Here is a 16744-nt window from a genome sequence, read left to right as displayed (position 1 = left end):
AAGAAGCTATTAGATGTTTTCTTCTCCTGCTACTGTAAGGGATGGTCACTAGTAGGTCAGGCTCCTCTCTACTGGCAAGTGTGGAGACCAGTGTAAGCTTTCTGTCTGTAGTTAAAATGCCATACCTGTTCCACAGCTTCTACTTCTCTCATCTTTTGCCCCTTGTCTTCTTTGTCAGTCCTAACAGAAAAACAGGGAGACTGTTTTGTTTATGCTCTAGACCTCTGTACATTAGGAAATGTTTACTTTTATAAGTAAACAATGTAACTTCTTTTTAAAGTGATGGTTAGCGTCTTCTTCCTGACTGGTCTTCGGCGGTTAGTCTCCTCAGTGCTGCCCATGGCAAGATGTCTTCAGGAAATGCCAAAATTGGGCATCCTGCTCCCAACTTCAAAGCCCCGGCTCTTATGCCAGATGGCCAGTTCAAAGACCTCAGCTTATGTGACTACAAAGGAAAATATGTTGTATTCTTCTTTTATCCTCTTGATTTCACCTTTGTGTGCCCCACGGAGATCATTGCTTTCAGTGACAGGGCAGAATTTAAGAAACTCAACTGTCAAGTGATTGGTGCTTCTGTGGATTCTCATTTCTGTCACCTGGCTTGCTGTAGGATCAACACCCCCAGAAAACAAGGAGGACTGGGACCCATGAACATTCCCTTGGTATCAGACCCCAAGTGTACCATTCATTGCTCAGGACTATGGAGTCTTAAAGGCTGATGAAGGCATCAGGGGCCTCTTTATCATTGATGATAAAGGTATCCTTCGGCAGATCACTGTAAGTGACCTTCCTGTTGGTCGCTCTGTGGATGAGACTCTGCGACTGGTTCAGGCCTTCCAGTTCACTGACAAGCATGGGGAAGTGTGCCCAGCTGGCTGGAAGCCTGGCAGTGATACCATCAAGCCTGATGTCCAGAAGAGCAAAGAATATTTCTCTAAGCAGAAGTGAGTGCCTCGCCATTTTAGGGCCGGGCTGTAGTGGGGCATCCATGAAAACAGAATCGGTTTTTGTACTATTGTCATTAAAACAAGACTTTGGACTCTGCAGATGTGGTATGTGTTTGGGACAAGACAGCCCTTTCCTGCAGGGGTTGGGAGGCCAGCCTTTCTTCCTCTGGAGAGAATGGTCTGAGGTATGCTATGGGGCAGGCTAACTGATATGTACAGTAGCAGGGCATGACTTTTGATCTTTTGTTGTTTCTATTAAACTTGAACTGAGGAAAAAAAATAAAGTGATAGTTAATAGTTATTATGTAAAGCAATTCATGCACTGACGAGTTTTATATCACCTCCTTTGAAAGTCTGTTTATATTTTGAATCTAACAATTAAAGATTACCTTTTAATGAGGTTAGCACTGGTAATAGACCATTTATGGAGTTCTCCTTACATGACAAGCACTAGGATAAGAAATTTACAAGTATTACTCCTTCTCACTGAAGAGAGAACTGGGGCTTAGAGATTTTTGTAAATGTCCTGTGATCATAAAGATAATGAGCAAGCGATCTAGGATCTGAATGTAAAAAAGCCTGATTCTGAAGTTGGCATTATCAGTGTCATACATACTCTTCTAACAAGACACCAGATTGGTTGTTCATTTTGGTTCGTTGCTTGCATATATTGGTGAAGGTTGCTATTGTTTGGAAGTAATTATATTTTGGAGAATAAGCCAAGCAAACATGTCCATCTTTTTGTAATAATTCTACTTTAAAATTCTAATAAAATTCTATTAATCCATTTTTAGGTTCACTAAATATAAATTATTTTGCAGACACTTTTGTTTTTAATAAGCAGAATACAAAATGTTGAGTATTCATTTACTTTCTATTTGGAAAACAATATTAATAATAATATCTAAGGAACACTAGTTGAACATCATTCCTTTCGTAACATGCATTTCTGTTTTGCATGTAAGAGATTTTCCAGAAACATTTGTTAAAATAAACCTTGATTTTTTTTTCTGGTCTCAAATTTCTGAATAAAGTTGATAATGATGAGTAAAATCTCATTATTATAACAATAACTTTAATACAAGAATGATGCAATTCAGAGAAACCTGCATAATCTGTGTTCGTTGTTATTTTAAAAGGTGCACATTTGATTCACTTAATATATTTATCTAAAACTTAATATCTTATATTTATAATCATTTAATATATTCAGTGATCTCCCCTGCCTCTACACCTTCCTGGCTTAAATATTATTTTTTATTCTTAATGTTTTATTCTATCTTCTCCTTCATTCCAATGGTGGTCTTAAATGAGTCCAATTTAAAATGCTACTTGTAAATGATAATAACATAGCACTCACATTATGCTTTTTGACTCTGTATATTGTAAGATTTAAAAAAACTAGGAAGTCAAAAAGCTATTTATAGGCATCAATTATTTTTTCTTTCCTATACATTTATTTTATTTTTATTTTGAAATAGTTCAAATCTACAGAATAGTTGAAAGAAGAGCATAGTAAAACCCAACTTACTCTTTAAAAAGATTCATCACTTAAAATCTTGTCAAAGCTGCTCCCATCTTTCCTTCTTTCCCCTCTCCCCTCTCTTCCCCTTCCCTTGCCTTCTCTCTTAGTTTTGGCCAAGACATAACTGTAGCCAGAGGATCAGAATCTCTCACATCTAAATACCTCTTCCTAAAACAAGGATATTCTGTTATAAAACCATATCACTACTGTCTAAGAAAATCAACATAGTTTCAATACAATAAGCTAACATACAGATCAAATTCAAATGTCCTCAGTTCTCGTCAAGATATCCTTTATAGAGGATGCAGGTAGGGACCATGCAGGCAGGATTCACATGGAACATTTGCCTACTATGTATTTTAAGTCACCTTCCTCATTTCTTCATTATTTATTTGATGGTCTACTCAGATTGCCCTAAGTTCTTCCAACTGCTCCTTCAGGATAAAATTTTGGTAACCTCAATACCACATGGATGATGCTTTGCCCCTCAGGAGGCATGTCAAGTGAGGCCCTCCCATCATTGGCAAGGCTGTGTTCGACCACTTGATTAAGATAGTGACAGCCAGACCTCTCCATAAAAATTTATCTTCTGACTCAGTCCTTCCCCAACAGCCTTTCGTTAAATGGCTTTCCCACCCATCACTGATCCTGCCAGCATTCATCATTTCACTGAACATAACAAAATGGTGGTATTCTATTTTTATAATCTCCCTTATTTTTATTAACTGGCATTCTTCCTGAAAGGAGAGGGTTTTGTTGTTGTTGTTGTTGTTTGTTTGTTTTTTGTTTTCTTTCTTTTTTTCATTTTTTTCTTTTTGGCCAAAAAGTTGTTCTAGGTTCACTCTGAACTTTCCTTGTCCTAGATATGAAATTTCTCTTTTTGTTTTTTACATAAGCCGTGACTTCATAGAGAGAGAGATATAATTTCATATTGGGACTTAGATGTGCTCTTTGCTTTTGGAATGTCATTATTTTTATGTAGTTTCAGGGTACAGGGTAAGAAAGTGTGTGTGTGTGTGTGTGTGTGTGTGTGTCTGTGCGTGTGTGTGTCTATATACAGATTTATACACACAAAAATCACAAGTTCATACTGATTTTTTTCAGATCAGATTCAACAATATTGACTTCTGTTTCTCTTCATTTTCTATTTTGTCTATATCTTTCTTTCCCATACTTTCCCAGAAGCCTCAGTATATTCACTCTTTTGCTCTAGTCCACAATTTACAGAACATAGTTTCAGAATTAAAACACAATACTACTAAGCTTACTAAATATAGCTCAAGACTTACTTTATTATTTTTTGGTGTATATATTTTTCTCTTATCCACAAAAGGTAGGATATAATATACATTCTTTTATCTTGATTTCCTTTGCTTCCATTTTTTTTTAACTCAAGAGAGCCTGAAATTCTTTCCATGTGGATTAAAATAGTCTTCATATGTCTTATAGTTGCCTAATACTTCATTTTATGGATTTTCTATAATTGATTCACCTAGACTACAGGGCAGGGGCATACTTTGGTTGTTTTCAGTATTTTTCTATTGAAAATAACATTGCAGTGAATAACTATGTGCATATGTTGTTTCATATTTGAAGAGGTGTATATCTTCAGGATAAATTTCTGGAAGTGGGATTGCAGGATCAGAGAGATTGTAATTCTGTTATATAATGTTAACTTTCTTTTATAGAGGTTGTACCATTTCGAACTGTCACCAACAGTGTAGGATAAAGTTTATGTCCTTACAACTTTTTAATTTTTAAAATTTTTTTTTGTTAAATTGGGATGCAAGAAATGGTATCTCATTGAGGCATATAAATTTGCGCTTCTTTCAGCATTTTTCTTTTTTTTTCCTTTTCTTTCTTTTTTCTTCCTTTTTTTGTTTTCCTCTTTTTTTTTCACCCAAGTCTATACAAACAAGCTTTTGGTCTCTTAAGATTCTTTATTTTTCCTTTAAAAAGTATACTAACTATTCCTGTGAGAACAGTATAAGACTATTTACATAAAGCTTCTTAGCATTTTTTTTTCCCCAGAGATGGTGCAGTTGAGGAAATATCTTCCCTAAGGTTTTGTGAATTGACTTATGGCATTAAAAAATAATAGTTAATCCATGAATGATAGATAATCCATGAGTATCCAAATACTAATGTTATTCATTTAAACTTGAAATGCTTAGGATTTCTTGCCAATAATAAATAATTTCACATGCAATATTAAATGTGCCCTTCCATTAAGCATTTGTCTTTAAAAGCAAACTTATACTCACCACATCGTCTCTCACTCTCTGCTCTAATTTAATTCAGACTACTTATGATTATTGTGAGCAATTATTTTTAACAATTTCTTTCCAAATCCCATATGGTAATGATTAAAACTTGAAAGCTTTAAAGAAAAAAAATGCAAAAAGAAATATTTTAAATAAGTTTACAAAGCCTGCTTTGGGCTTTGGTTGTCTCTTTATCCTCCATGGAGCCCCCATGCAAAGTTCCCTAGTGGACTCATTTCCTTCTCAAATGAGTGAAAAATTATTCTTATTCCCCTCAGCTTCTTTTTAAAAGAAAGACTTTATTTAAAATAATTGATTTATTTTTGAGACTACAAAATGCTGATATTTAGACACTCATTCAACAGAAGTGCTGTAGTGTCCCTAACTTATTTTCTTCTGGTTTATAAACTCAGTTTTGAATCATTCCAATAATCATTTCACCTTTACTCTGTTGTCTCAGATTTTAATATAAAACTTTCAAGATGTGAGGCCTGAAGATGTAAGAAATAAATATTTATCATAAAAAATTAAAAATATTATCATACATCCCATTGATCCAGTTGACTTTCAGGAATTGTGCTTTTCATAAAATTGTCTCAGAGTGTAAACTGAGAGTTAAAATATCAAATATGAAACTCGAAAACTGGAGAAAACCAAAACGACCTCATTAAAAATACTAATACAAATCCATTTTTCCCAGAGAAAACATAGAAAACAAAATAATAGTAGAAGTAAAAAACAAATTCTACTTAAGGAATAGATTTTTCACAGTGAAGTTCAGCTTCTTACTTCTTTCAAGCGTATCTTTCACAAACCAGAAAGGGAGAAAACTGGTGAAAGACAACATAGGTAGAAGGGAGCCTGAGTGGCACAGTTGGTTAAGCTTCCAGCTCTTGATTTCCGCTGAGGTCATGATCTCAGGGTAAGATCAAGCCCCAAGTCAGGCTCTGTGCTGGGCGTGGAGCCTGCTTAAGATTCTCCCTTTTCCTCTGCCCCTCCTCACAGCTCAGGTGCACATGTGCATTCCCTCTTTAAAAAAAAAAAAAAAAAAAAAAAAGAAAAGACATGAATGGAAAACTTACTATAAATCCTGATGGCTTTTATAGTGGCTGCAATCTTCCCACAGGGAATTTGGATTTTCTCATTTCAGGATTGGAAGGAATGGACATGAGCTTAAAGGAATTGCAAGGTGTTTCTATTTTAAAACTCAGCCAGAAAATCAGGCAAATTATAGCTGTACTAAATGGACATATGTTATTACCATGTTCTGTCTTGAAGTTTGGGGCAAGGGTTTCAGGATCCAGTGATTGTTAACCACTTGGATTACATTCTAAATTTGTAAATGGGAAGTTTTTTGTTGTGTCAAAAATATATGAATATTAATTAGATGCTTAAAAATGATGTCCATTTTAAAAATGAAATAACAGTCATATACTGTTTTTGTTAGGGGCTCCTTGGTGGCTCAGTCAGTTAAGGGCCTGACTCTTGGTTTCTGCTCAGATAATGATCTCAGGGTCATGGGATTGAGCCCTGTGTCAGGGCTCTGTACTCAGCAGGGAGTCTGCTGGAGATTCTCTCTCTCTCCTTCCTCTATTAATTTTATTAAATACATTAATAAAAATTTTTTAAAAAGAATAATTTTGCTAGCCATAAGTGCTCTACTAAGTATTAACAGATCTAATTGTCTACTACATATTAGTAGAGAAATATTAAATTATAAAAATAAAATAATATAGTCTGGTACTAGTGCTAGGTATAAGACTGACAAATAGCACCAGGGATGCCTGGGTGGCTCAAGTTGGTTAAGCAGCCCAATTCTTTATTTTGGCTGGGATCATGATCTCGGGGTCTTGACCCAGCCCCATGTGGGGCTCCATGCTCAATAGGAAGTCTGCTTCAGGATTCTCTCTCTCCTTCTGCCCACCCTTAGTAAATAAATAAATCTTTCAAAAATCAAACAAAAAAATAAATAGTGCCGTCTTAAGTATTATAAAGATGTTTGCTTAAAAATACAGCACAGATTTATTATTTCCTCCTTTTACTTTTAAGATGTAGTTTAATATCTCCCTGAAATAAAATATGTATCCTTTAGCATTGAAATTGTTTAAGGGCTTACTCTATTGTCTCATATTTTTAAGTGATCTTCTCTTATAAATATTTGAAAATAAATTTTGTTCTAATTTTTCAGGAAATATTTTTAAAAGCATGACAAGTAGTATAACATTGATTCCACCATTTAAGGAATTCTCTATTTTGTCAATTTGATCTGCCATGGTGTGAGTTGTAGAGTATTTATCTGATTACGTCTAGGGACATTTGGTTTCAGCATCATATGCAAACAGATGAGAAGTATTCACTCCTGTATTTATAATAAAAAGGCCCAGACAAATTAAAAAATCAATAATTGTTTTTGACCCATCATTGAACAGATGTCACAAGGCAAGCTGAAATCCCAAAATATAGAGAGATGGCCACATGCAGAATGATATAGCTCCAGAGATGTGTTTACCTGGAGTAGAATCTGTGGGAATCCTGAAACTGGTAAGAATATTTACATAGTAATTTTGAAGAACTGCTGGAGGTTGAGTGCAGATTAGCTTAAAAGTGAGAAACTCTTGGGGACTGCAGTCATTACTGGACCCCCACAGTTATTCAGGATTTTACTACAGGAATCCACCAAGTTCTCCTGGTGAGAATTTTAGAAACTTTCCCTGATGGTACTAGTTGGGAAGTCAAGAGAACAATCATCTTGAAACTCATCCAGAATCTTCTCCCTAATAAATGCCTGATATCTAGGTGAAAAAAGAATTCATGAGAAGATAATTCTGAAGACTTTTTGCAGTTGAAGGAAAGGAATTTGGCCTCCCCTGTAGCTTTCTTGTCTCATCTAAGGGAAAAAAAAAATAATAAGAGGGGATAGAACTAAAATAGATAAGGAACATTGAAGCCAGGAGAGAGAGACTAACAAAGAGTGTTAAAGAAAAAGTCTCACCTCTGGAGGAGGGAGACAGACATTTGTGAAAGACACAGGGTCACGTAGATTTTAACATAGTGACAAAATTATGGAAAACTCTCTCTCTTCCATACACTACCACAACACTGACAAGCCTTCAGAACTCTAACTGGATGACAGATGAAAGAGCTGCAAGATAGAGACTCTGAAGAACATTAATTTAAAATTAATAACCTGAGCATTTATCTTAGGAAACTGGAGGAAGAAGTACAAATTAAACCTAGAGTAAGCAGAAGAAAGAAAATAGCATTATTAGAGAAGAAATCAAAGAAATTAAAAACCAGGAGCAATAGTCAAAATGGATGAAACTGAAAGCTAGTAGAGTTAATTTTTTGGAAAAGATTAATAAAATTGGTAAATCTAGGTAGGCCAGCCAAGGATAAAAGAGAGGAGAGACAAATTACTAATATCACATTTGAAAGAGCATAATCACTACTGACCCCATGGACGTTAAAAGGATAATAAGTCACTACCCTCAACAACTCTGTCAGATTTGATAACTTCAATGGCCTGGACAATTCTTTGAAAGAAACAAACGAAAGAAAGAAAGAAAGAAAGAAAGAAAGAAAGAAAGAAAGAAAGAAAGACAAACTGCCAAAATGCACTCAAAGCAAAATTAGATTAATTAGACTGTCCTATCTATGAAGACATTTAATCAGTAGTTTCAAAAATTCCAAAAAAAAAAAAAAAAAAAACATAGGGCCCAATTTGGTGAATTCTACCAAACATTTAAAGAACCAATTCTACAGAATCTTCTCCAGAAATATGGAAAAAAGGGAGAACATTTTCGATGCATTAGGTAATCATTGCAGTAATAGCAAAAACAAGGTGCAGACATCACAAGAAATGGAAAGTACGGATGAATATCTCTAATGGCCAAAGAGGCAAAATTCCTTTACAAAATGATAACAAATTCAGCAATGTAAGAAATTAAGAAATAAATATATCACTGTCAAATGGCATTCCTCCCAGTATGCAGGCTGCCTCCACATTTATAAATGAATCACAGTAACTAAATAGATTAACAGAGTAAATAAGAAAAACTGTCTGATTACATCAACAGATGCACAAAAAGTGTTAGACAAAAGTCAGTTCCTGCTTATGAGAAAAGATCTCAGAAAACTAGGAATCAAAGGGAATTTCCTTTAGCTGATAAACAGGGTATAGGGAAAGACCTAGAGCTAATATTAGACTTGCTTGAGAGACATGACTCTCCCCTAGGTAAAAAAAGTATATTCTCTCATCACTCTCTTCAAATTTTTACTGAAATTTTAGTTATTGCAATAAGGCAATAAAAATAAGCAAAGGCATAATCATTAGAAGGAAGAAATAAAATTGTAGATCACGTGATTTTCAATAAAGAAAACTTCTAAAAGTTCTACAAAAAGAACTCTCAAACTCAATTAATAAACAAATATTGGAAGGTTGCAGGATACAAGGGTAACAAAGGTCAATTGCTTTCCTATGCCATCATTGAACATTTGGCATTGGAAATATACAAAAAAGTACCATTTAAACTAGCAGTATCCCTCCCCTAACCCCCCCGAAACCTAGGTCTATAACAACTATGTCGACGGTATCTTATGTGGAAGGTTGCAAAGCAGCACTGATGACAGAAATCAAAGATCTAAATAAATGGATAGATATTCTCTATCCATATATTGGAAGACTCAATATTGTTAAGTTTTCAGTTTTTCCCAAATTTATCTATACATTCAGTACAATTGGATCATAGTTGATTTTAGCAATTAACTGTAATAATGACAGTATGATGGTGATAAAATGATAAACATGCTATTTAAGAGAATAGAGCACTCAGGCATATACCTATGCAAATATAGTCAACCAATACCAGACCAAAGTATTTGCAAAGGCAATTCAATTGCAAAGGCAATTCAAGAAAGGATGTCTTCAACAACCAGTGCTGGAACAATTGGACATCATTCTTTAAAAAAAAAAAAAAGGTCCTAGACACATATATCTTGTACAAATATTATTTTAAAATGAATGAAATGCAGGGTGCCTGGGTGGTTCAGTTGGTTGAGTATCTGACTCTTTGTTTCCACAGGGGGTCATGATCTCATGGATTGTGGGATCAAGCCCCCGAATTGGGCTCCTCACTCAGCAAGGAGTCTGCTTGAAAGATTCTCTCCCTCTGCCCCCATTCGTGTTCTCTTTCTCTCCCTTTCTCTAAAAGAGATTCACTTTAAAAAATGAATCAAATGCCTACATATAACATTTAAAACTTGAAACTTTCTGCAAAGGAACATAGGAAGAAATCTGTATGACCTGGACTGGGTGATGAGTATTTAGATAGATGAAGAGTTGATATCAGGGCCACGGCAGGAAATATACAAGGCAAGCCATTGAGCATTTTGTCCTGACAAAAAGCAGACAGTGCTGGGGGAAAAAAAGAAACACAAAACAGGGCTGTGTGAAAGGGATATAGAACCCATTAAAATTACTATCAGTGGACCAAAACTGGAACAATTTGAGCAATGAAATAAATATGGTAGCATCAGATTATAAGCTAATGAATAAAATAAATATACATGAGCTAGACCAATATAAATAAGTGATTGGGTAAATAAATGCATGAGAGAGGAGCCAAGTTTCCAATGCAGAAGAATCACAAATTATGTAGCTATTGCCCCTTCAAGGAGGTAGAAGATAAAGTCCCACCCTTGTGACTGAAATGCCTAAAGTAGCTTCCTACTAAAGAGTACATCTTGGAAAGAGAGAGAGAAGAAATAAATGTTTCACATAGAAAAACAAAAACACAAAAACTCAAACCTGCAAACACTACTTCCACCAGGAAATAAAGACTAATGTCATCAAAGATAAAGTCATATCAATAGCATGTACCCTTATGATGTGATGAGAATAACAATTTACATCTGTAGTCTCTCTCCCCGAATTCATAAACACTGTGTAGCCACTGGAAAAACATCAAACAAGCCCAAACTGAAAGGCATTTGACAATGTACTTGGCCAATACTCTAGAAAACTGTCAAAGTAACAAATAAACGAAAAGTCTAAGAAACTCTCCTAATCTAGAGAAGCCTAAGGAAACTAAATATGTGATATCCTGGATGGAATCTTGGAACAGAGAAAGGACATGAGGCAGAAACTAAGGAAATCTGAATAAAATCCAACATTAGTTAAAAATAAAGGTATATTATTTGTGACAAATGTACTACAGTAATTTTAAGAACAGGGGAAACTGCATGTGAAGTCTGTGAGGAATCTAATATTCTCGCAACTTCTAAAATTTCCTAAAATTAAATAGAAATCTTTTAAAAAATTGTTTTAAAATATATATACAGTAAAATTTTAAAAAGATAAAAATTGCTTCCATCTATTTTCCATTTCTGTAGTTTCTTTTTAATATTCTATTAGCTGCTTAAATATTTTCATTGTAGATTCTAATTTGCATCAATTTAAATTTTTTAATTTGTTTTTTTGGTATTCACAGCATAGAATTCAAGCTTGCCTTCATCTTCAGGATTTCTTTGCTTAATTTAGTTTTATAAAATTTCTTTAAGTTTAGTGTCGACTAAGTAATAATGATATTTTTAGCATCTTAATGTAATAAACATTGTACAAAAGAAAACACTTTCAATTCTGTGATAAAATAATTAGTAGCAATTTATTGACCAGGAACAATAATGCTTAAAATTGTCTTAAAGGATCTTTCACATTAAGACAAACAGAAGAATATGGGATTACATTAAAGAAATATATAATAATACCTTAGGTACCTTTGAGAGAGAAGATTTTTTTTTTCTGATATTGATAATTAAACTTGGACTTGAGCATCTCAATATGTTCTTTTGCTGTAATCTGAGAGCATGGTTCCTAAAATCCTTAGATTTTCTAATGATGATTTTTTTTAAGGGAGTATTTTTACAAAGTACCTTTACTTCATGGAGCTATATGTTCTAAGTAGTTTTACAACATTGTAGCAGAAGGACAAATAGCTATTTCTTTGGGGTTTTTTTTAGGGGGGGAATGTACCCAGAAACTAGACCAGTATCAAAATTATCAAATCTGCAATCATGCAAAGCACAACAAAATTCTATTGCTATAGCTATAAATGTCACACATCCTATGGTTATAAATATCTAGCTAAACCAAAACAAAATAATTCACAAAAATCATCAGGAAGGTCTTGGAGATGTGAAGTCAATTTGATCTACTATATTCTGTATGGGCTTATGTAGCATCTTGTCTTGAACTGGATGTCACCTTGCTTCATGTATATGTATTTCTTAACTCCTTAATGAAATAATACAGATTGGGGTTGATATCTACATTTTTAAATCCCACATATTAAATATTTGGTATGTATTCAGTATATATTTATGTTATATATTTAGTATAGATTTGAAAGAAAAAAGTTGTGAAGCTGAATCCAAAGGTAATAATCACATAATAGCATATTCTATTTCTAACATCTTTTCCTTGTTTGTATCAGAGCTACTAATAAAAAGTTTTAAATGAATGATATGAATGAATGTTCAAAGCAGAGCTTCCAAAAGTAAGCAGCAAAAGTGAGGCCCAGATAATCTACAAACTAAATAAGCAACTGCAAAAAGATATTTGTAAGTCATTAACACTTGACTATACTAATCATAGATGCCTTCATTAAAAATACCTTTTTAATGATCAATTTATATTTTCTAAGACTATTTGGAAATGCAAACCTAAGTGCTAAAATAAATTCCTAACTAGCTTCCCTTCTGGAAGCCAGTCTTTACATTGCTACCACATTGCCCTTCTTTAAAAAGCTTTCATCATTAGTGAACATAAATCAGTTGAGGGATTGCTATGTTCAAGGCACTGTGTTGGAGTTTAAGGAAAATAAAAAATGTAATGAGACAAAGTTCCTGACTCTATTAAAATTAGTTCACTATTTTCAGGTCTACCATTTTCTAGGTAACTCTCAGTTCTTCATCTGTAAAATGGTGATTGTGATAGAAGCTTCATGGCTACCTCACATAATCATTCATTTGCACCCTAAATAGTTTGGGGTGTTTATTTGTTTCTATTTTTTTTTGTAGCACTGGTATAATCCAGACAATGCTTTCTTACTCTGAACATAACAGTAACTAAGAAATATAAAATTTTTACATTGGGATACTTATATTCTGGTGAATGAAACAGACAAATAGAGCAAATAAATATAAAATGTAATTTGAGGTAGAAGTAAATTTTAGGAGAAAAATTAAGTCGGGCAAAGGATTAGATACTGAATACTAATTTTTGAAAAGGTACTTAGGGAAGCCTCTCCAAATGACACCTAAGTGAAATAAGGAAGTAAACAATGACCACTTATGTGTGAGAAGCATTTCAGGCAGAACTAACAGAAAATGTCATGGCTCTGGAGATAGAAACAAGCTTGGTATGTTATATTATTGTTTGAGGAACAAGTGAAAGGTTAAAACAACAGGAACACAATGAGTGAGAGGAGGAAGAATAGGAAATGAACCCAAATTCAGGGGCAGAGCCAGCTCCTATGGGACCTTATGGGCCATAGTTAGGGATTTGGATATTAGTCTAATATATGAGGAAGTCACCAAAGAGTTTTGAGAAGCTGATTTCATTTATTTTTTTTAAAGATAATTATTGTAGATGTGTATAGAAAAAGCCATAGTAATATATCACCTGGAGTCCTTGCTAGACATAAATGCGAGGCTCAAATTCACTACTTTGTGGAGAGTTAAATAAAAGGAGCATTCATGGGATGCCTGAGTGCCTCAGTGGTTGAGCATCTGCCTTCGGCTCAGAGTGTGATCCCGGGGTTCTGGGATTGAGTCCCACATCGGGCTCCCTGCAGGGAACCTGCTTCCCCCTCTGCCTGTGTCTCTGCCTCTCTGTGTCTCTCATGAAAAAATAAATAAAATCTTTAAAAAAAGCATTCATAAAGACATAGTTAGCAAACTATAATGTATTGACAGAGGGCCAATAACTGGGAGCTTTTACCAGTCCTAGGCCCAGAAGCACAGAGGAAAATAGCAGTTAGTGATGGAAGTGAAGAGGAGTGTCTGATCCAAATGGAGACCTTAAATTCAAGATATGGTCAACATGAATTCAGTCTGTATGGGAAGATCTTGGGAATAATCTCTCTCCAATTTCCCCTCCCTGTTTCTGACTCCTGCTGATGTGTCACCCACATATCCATTGCCAAAACCAAATGAAATCTAGAGTACAAAGGAGCCTGATGATGCAGTCCATTCCTGACATCCTTGAGAGGCACAGGCAGGGGCAGAAGAACAGTGGTGAGTGGACCTCTAGGAGAGAAGAGAAGCTCTCTAGTACTGGGGCAGTATGGAATCAAGAGAACCTAGTTATGAAGTTATGAATATCAAGGTAAGAGATTTTGGTGGCCTCAATAAACATGGTAAGAAGTAGGTGCTAAGAAATGGTGAGACATTTTCATGGATACAAACAGAGCTTACTGATTATAAGTGTGAAAGAGTGAGAAAGTTGGATCACCACTGGTTTTGGTGTGAATGACTAGATGGATAGTGTACTATTTGGTAAAAGAAGAGGGGAAAGAGGGGGTCTAGGAATATACTTTGGTAAGGGAGAGAAAGAGAGGATCTCCTTTGAATATATTAACTTTAAATTAGACATCCAAATGGAGGTTCTGAGCAGGTGGTTGAATATTTTAGTCTGAAGCTCAGCAGAGAGATTAGAGATAGATATGTAAATCTTGGAGTCACAAGCACATAGATAGTATTTAAAACCATGACAGTGAGTATAAATAAAGAAGATAAATAGTCCAAGGTTGGGACATCACAAGAATTAGGGATTGAGACGGGGTAACAATACTGAAAAAGAAACTGCAAAGGAGCATACAATGATATGGGAGAAAAATCAAGTCTTAGCAATAGGAAAATAAAGAGCTTCAAGAAAGAGAAAGCATTTTTATTTTTTATTTTATTTTTTTTAAACTTTTTATTTTATTTTATTTTATTTTATTTATTTATGATAGGCACACAGTGAGAGAGAGAGAGAGAGAGAGGCAAGACATAGGCAGAGGGAGAAGCAGGCTCCATGCACCGGGAGCCAGACGTGGGATTCGATCCCGGGTCTCCAGGATCGCGCCCTGGGCCAAAGGCAGGCGCTAAACAACTGCGCCACCCAGGGATCCCGAGAAAGCATTTTTAAAAGTAAAGAGAACAGTGCCTAAAATATAGTTGAAATGCCCCCCAAAAAAATTACCTACTATCATTAATGCCCAAAAGCATTAATACGCTACGAATTTAGCTTAGCCCTAGACCTTGATATAAGGCTGATACAGTGGAATAAATCACTGATCTGAAAGGTAGTTTTTGTGCTATGTAGATTAGGAAATGCTAGGGAGGTCACTTGTCTTCATATGGGCTCATTTGCTCATCTATACAAAAAGAATTAGGTTAATGTCCTTATAACAGACTCTCAAAAAATGATGTGTATCTATATAAATATATACATAAATTCAGTGTTTCTCAGTTTGAATGATGGAAATCCTTTTAGAATATAAAATCTGGAAATGTTACTGGCACTAGTATACTACAAATATGTATTGTGAAATGTTGCTCTAGATATTTCTTAAGACCATATAGATCAAGGAAAATACATGGGCCTTATACTGATTTTATATCCTGGCTGTACTGTTTACCAGGTAATTGGTTTTACCTTCTGACTTAATCTATATGACATTCCATTTGTTCACTTGCACTGTGTTCATTACTATTATCCATTCTGCAGGATTGTCTTAAAGATCAGACTTACTGTAACTCAAATCACTAATTGGAGTGTCTGATACTCAGATGGCTGCTATGACAAGCAGTAAATAACAGCAGATATTATTTTTATCATTATTATTATTATATTTAGTCAAGTTTAAGTACATTGCTTTTAACCATAATATGGGAAGTTTGGATGTTTCTCTATGAATTTTTGTCCCTTTATCGACATATAACTCATAGACCATAAAATGCACCACTCAAAGGGTACATTTCTATAGATTTTGGTGTAGTCCTAAATTTATGCAACCATCACCACAATCTAAGTTTTGAACATTTTCATTATCCCAGAAAGAAACCCATATCTATCAGCAGTCACTATGCATTGTCTCCCAAAGCCACCCCTTGTCTTAGTCAACTACAAGTTCACTTCCTGTCTCTTGAGACTTGCTTATTCTAGATATTTCACTTAAATGGAATTATAAAATGTATGATATTTAGTTACTAGTTTCTTTTACTTAGGATCATGTTTTTAAGACTCACCTGTGTTGTTGTATGTATCAGTATTTTATCTTTTTTTTTCCCAAATATTCCATGGTGTGGCTATATCACTTACTGTTTAGCCACTTATCAGTTGAAAGGCATTTGTCTAGTTTCCATTGCTTAGCTATTATGAATAATCATTCTGTGAATTATCATGTACAGATTTCATGTGGAAACTGTTTTCACTTTGCTTGGTCACATACTTAGGAGTAGAACTGCTGGGTGATACCGTAACTCCGTACCACACTTGGAAGAACTGCCAAACTGTTTTTTCTTCTTTCTTTCTTTCTCTCTCTCTTTCTTTCTTTCTTTCTTTCTTTCTTTCTTTCTTTCTTTCTTTCTTTCTTCTTTCTTTTTCTTCTTTCTTTCTTTCTTTCTCTCTTTCTTTCTTTCCTTTTTCTTACAAATTTATTTTTATTGGTGTTCAATTTGCCAACATATAGAAGAACACCCAGTACTCATCCCGTCAAGTGCCCACCTCGGTGCCCATCACCCAGTCACCCCCACCCCCCGCCCACCTCCCCTTCCCCCACCCCTAGTTCGTTTCCCAGAGTTAGGAGTCTTTCATGTTCTGTCTCCTTTTCTGATTTTCCCACTCATTTTTTCTCCTTTCCCCTTTATTCCCTTTCACTATTTTTTATATTCTCCAAATGAATGAGACCACATACTGTTTGTCCTTCTCCAATTGGCTTATTTCACTCAGCATAATATCCTCC

The 16744-nt window shown here is 34.8% G+C and overlaps 1 pseudogene; it reads left to right on the top strand.

Annotated features, from left to right (window-relative positions):
• The first annotated feature begins 316 nt into the window (after nucleotides 1–316).
• LOC112922043 (peroxiredoxin-1 pseudogene) lies at nucleotides 317–992 on the top strand (annotated as a pseudogene).
• The last annotated feature ends 15752 nt before the right edge of the window (nucleotides 993–16744 follow it).

Source organism: Vulpes vulpes, chromosome 1 (genome assembly GCF_048418805.1).
Source record: "Vulpes vulpes isolate BD-2025 chromosome 1, VulVul3, whole genome shotgun sequence".
Taxonomy (NCBI): Eukaryota; Metazoa; Chordata; class Mammalia; order Carnivora; family Canidae; genus Vulpes; species Vulpes vulpes.
Note: the sequence above shows the minus strand (reverse complement) of the source record. Positions and strands in the feature narration are given on the sequence as shown.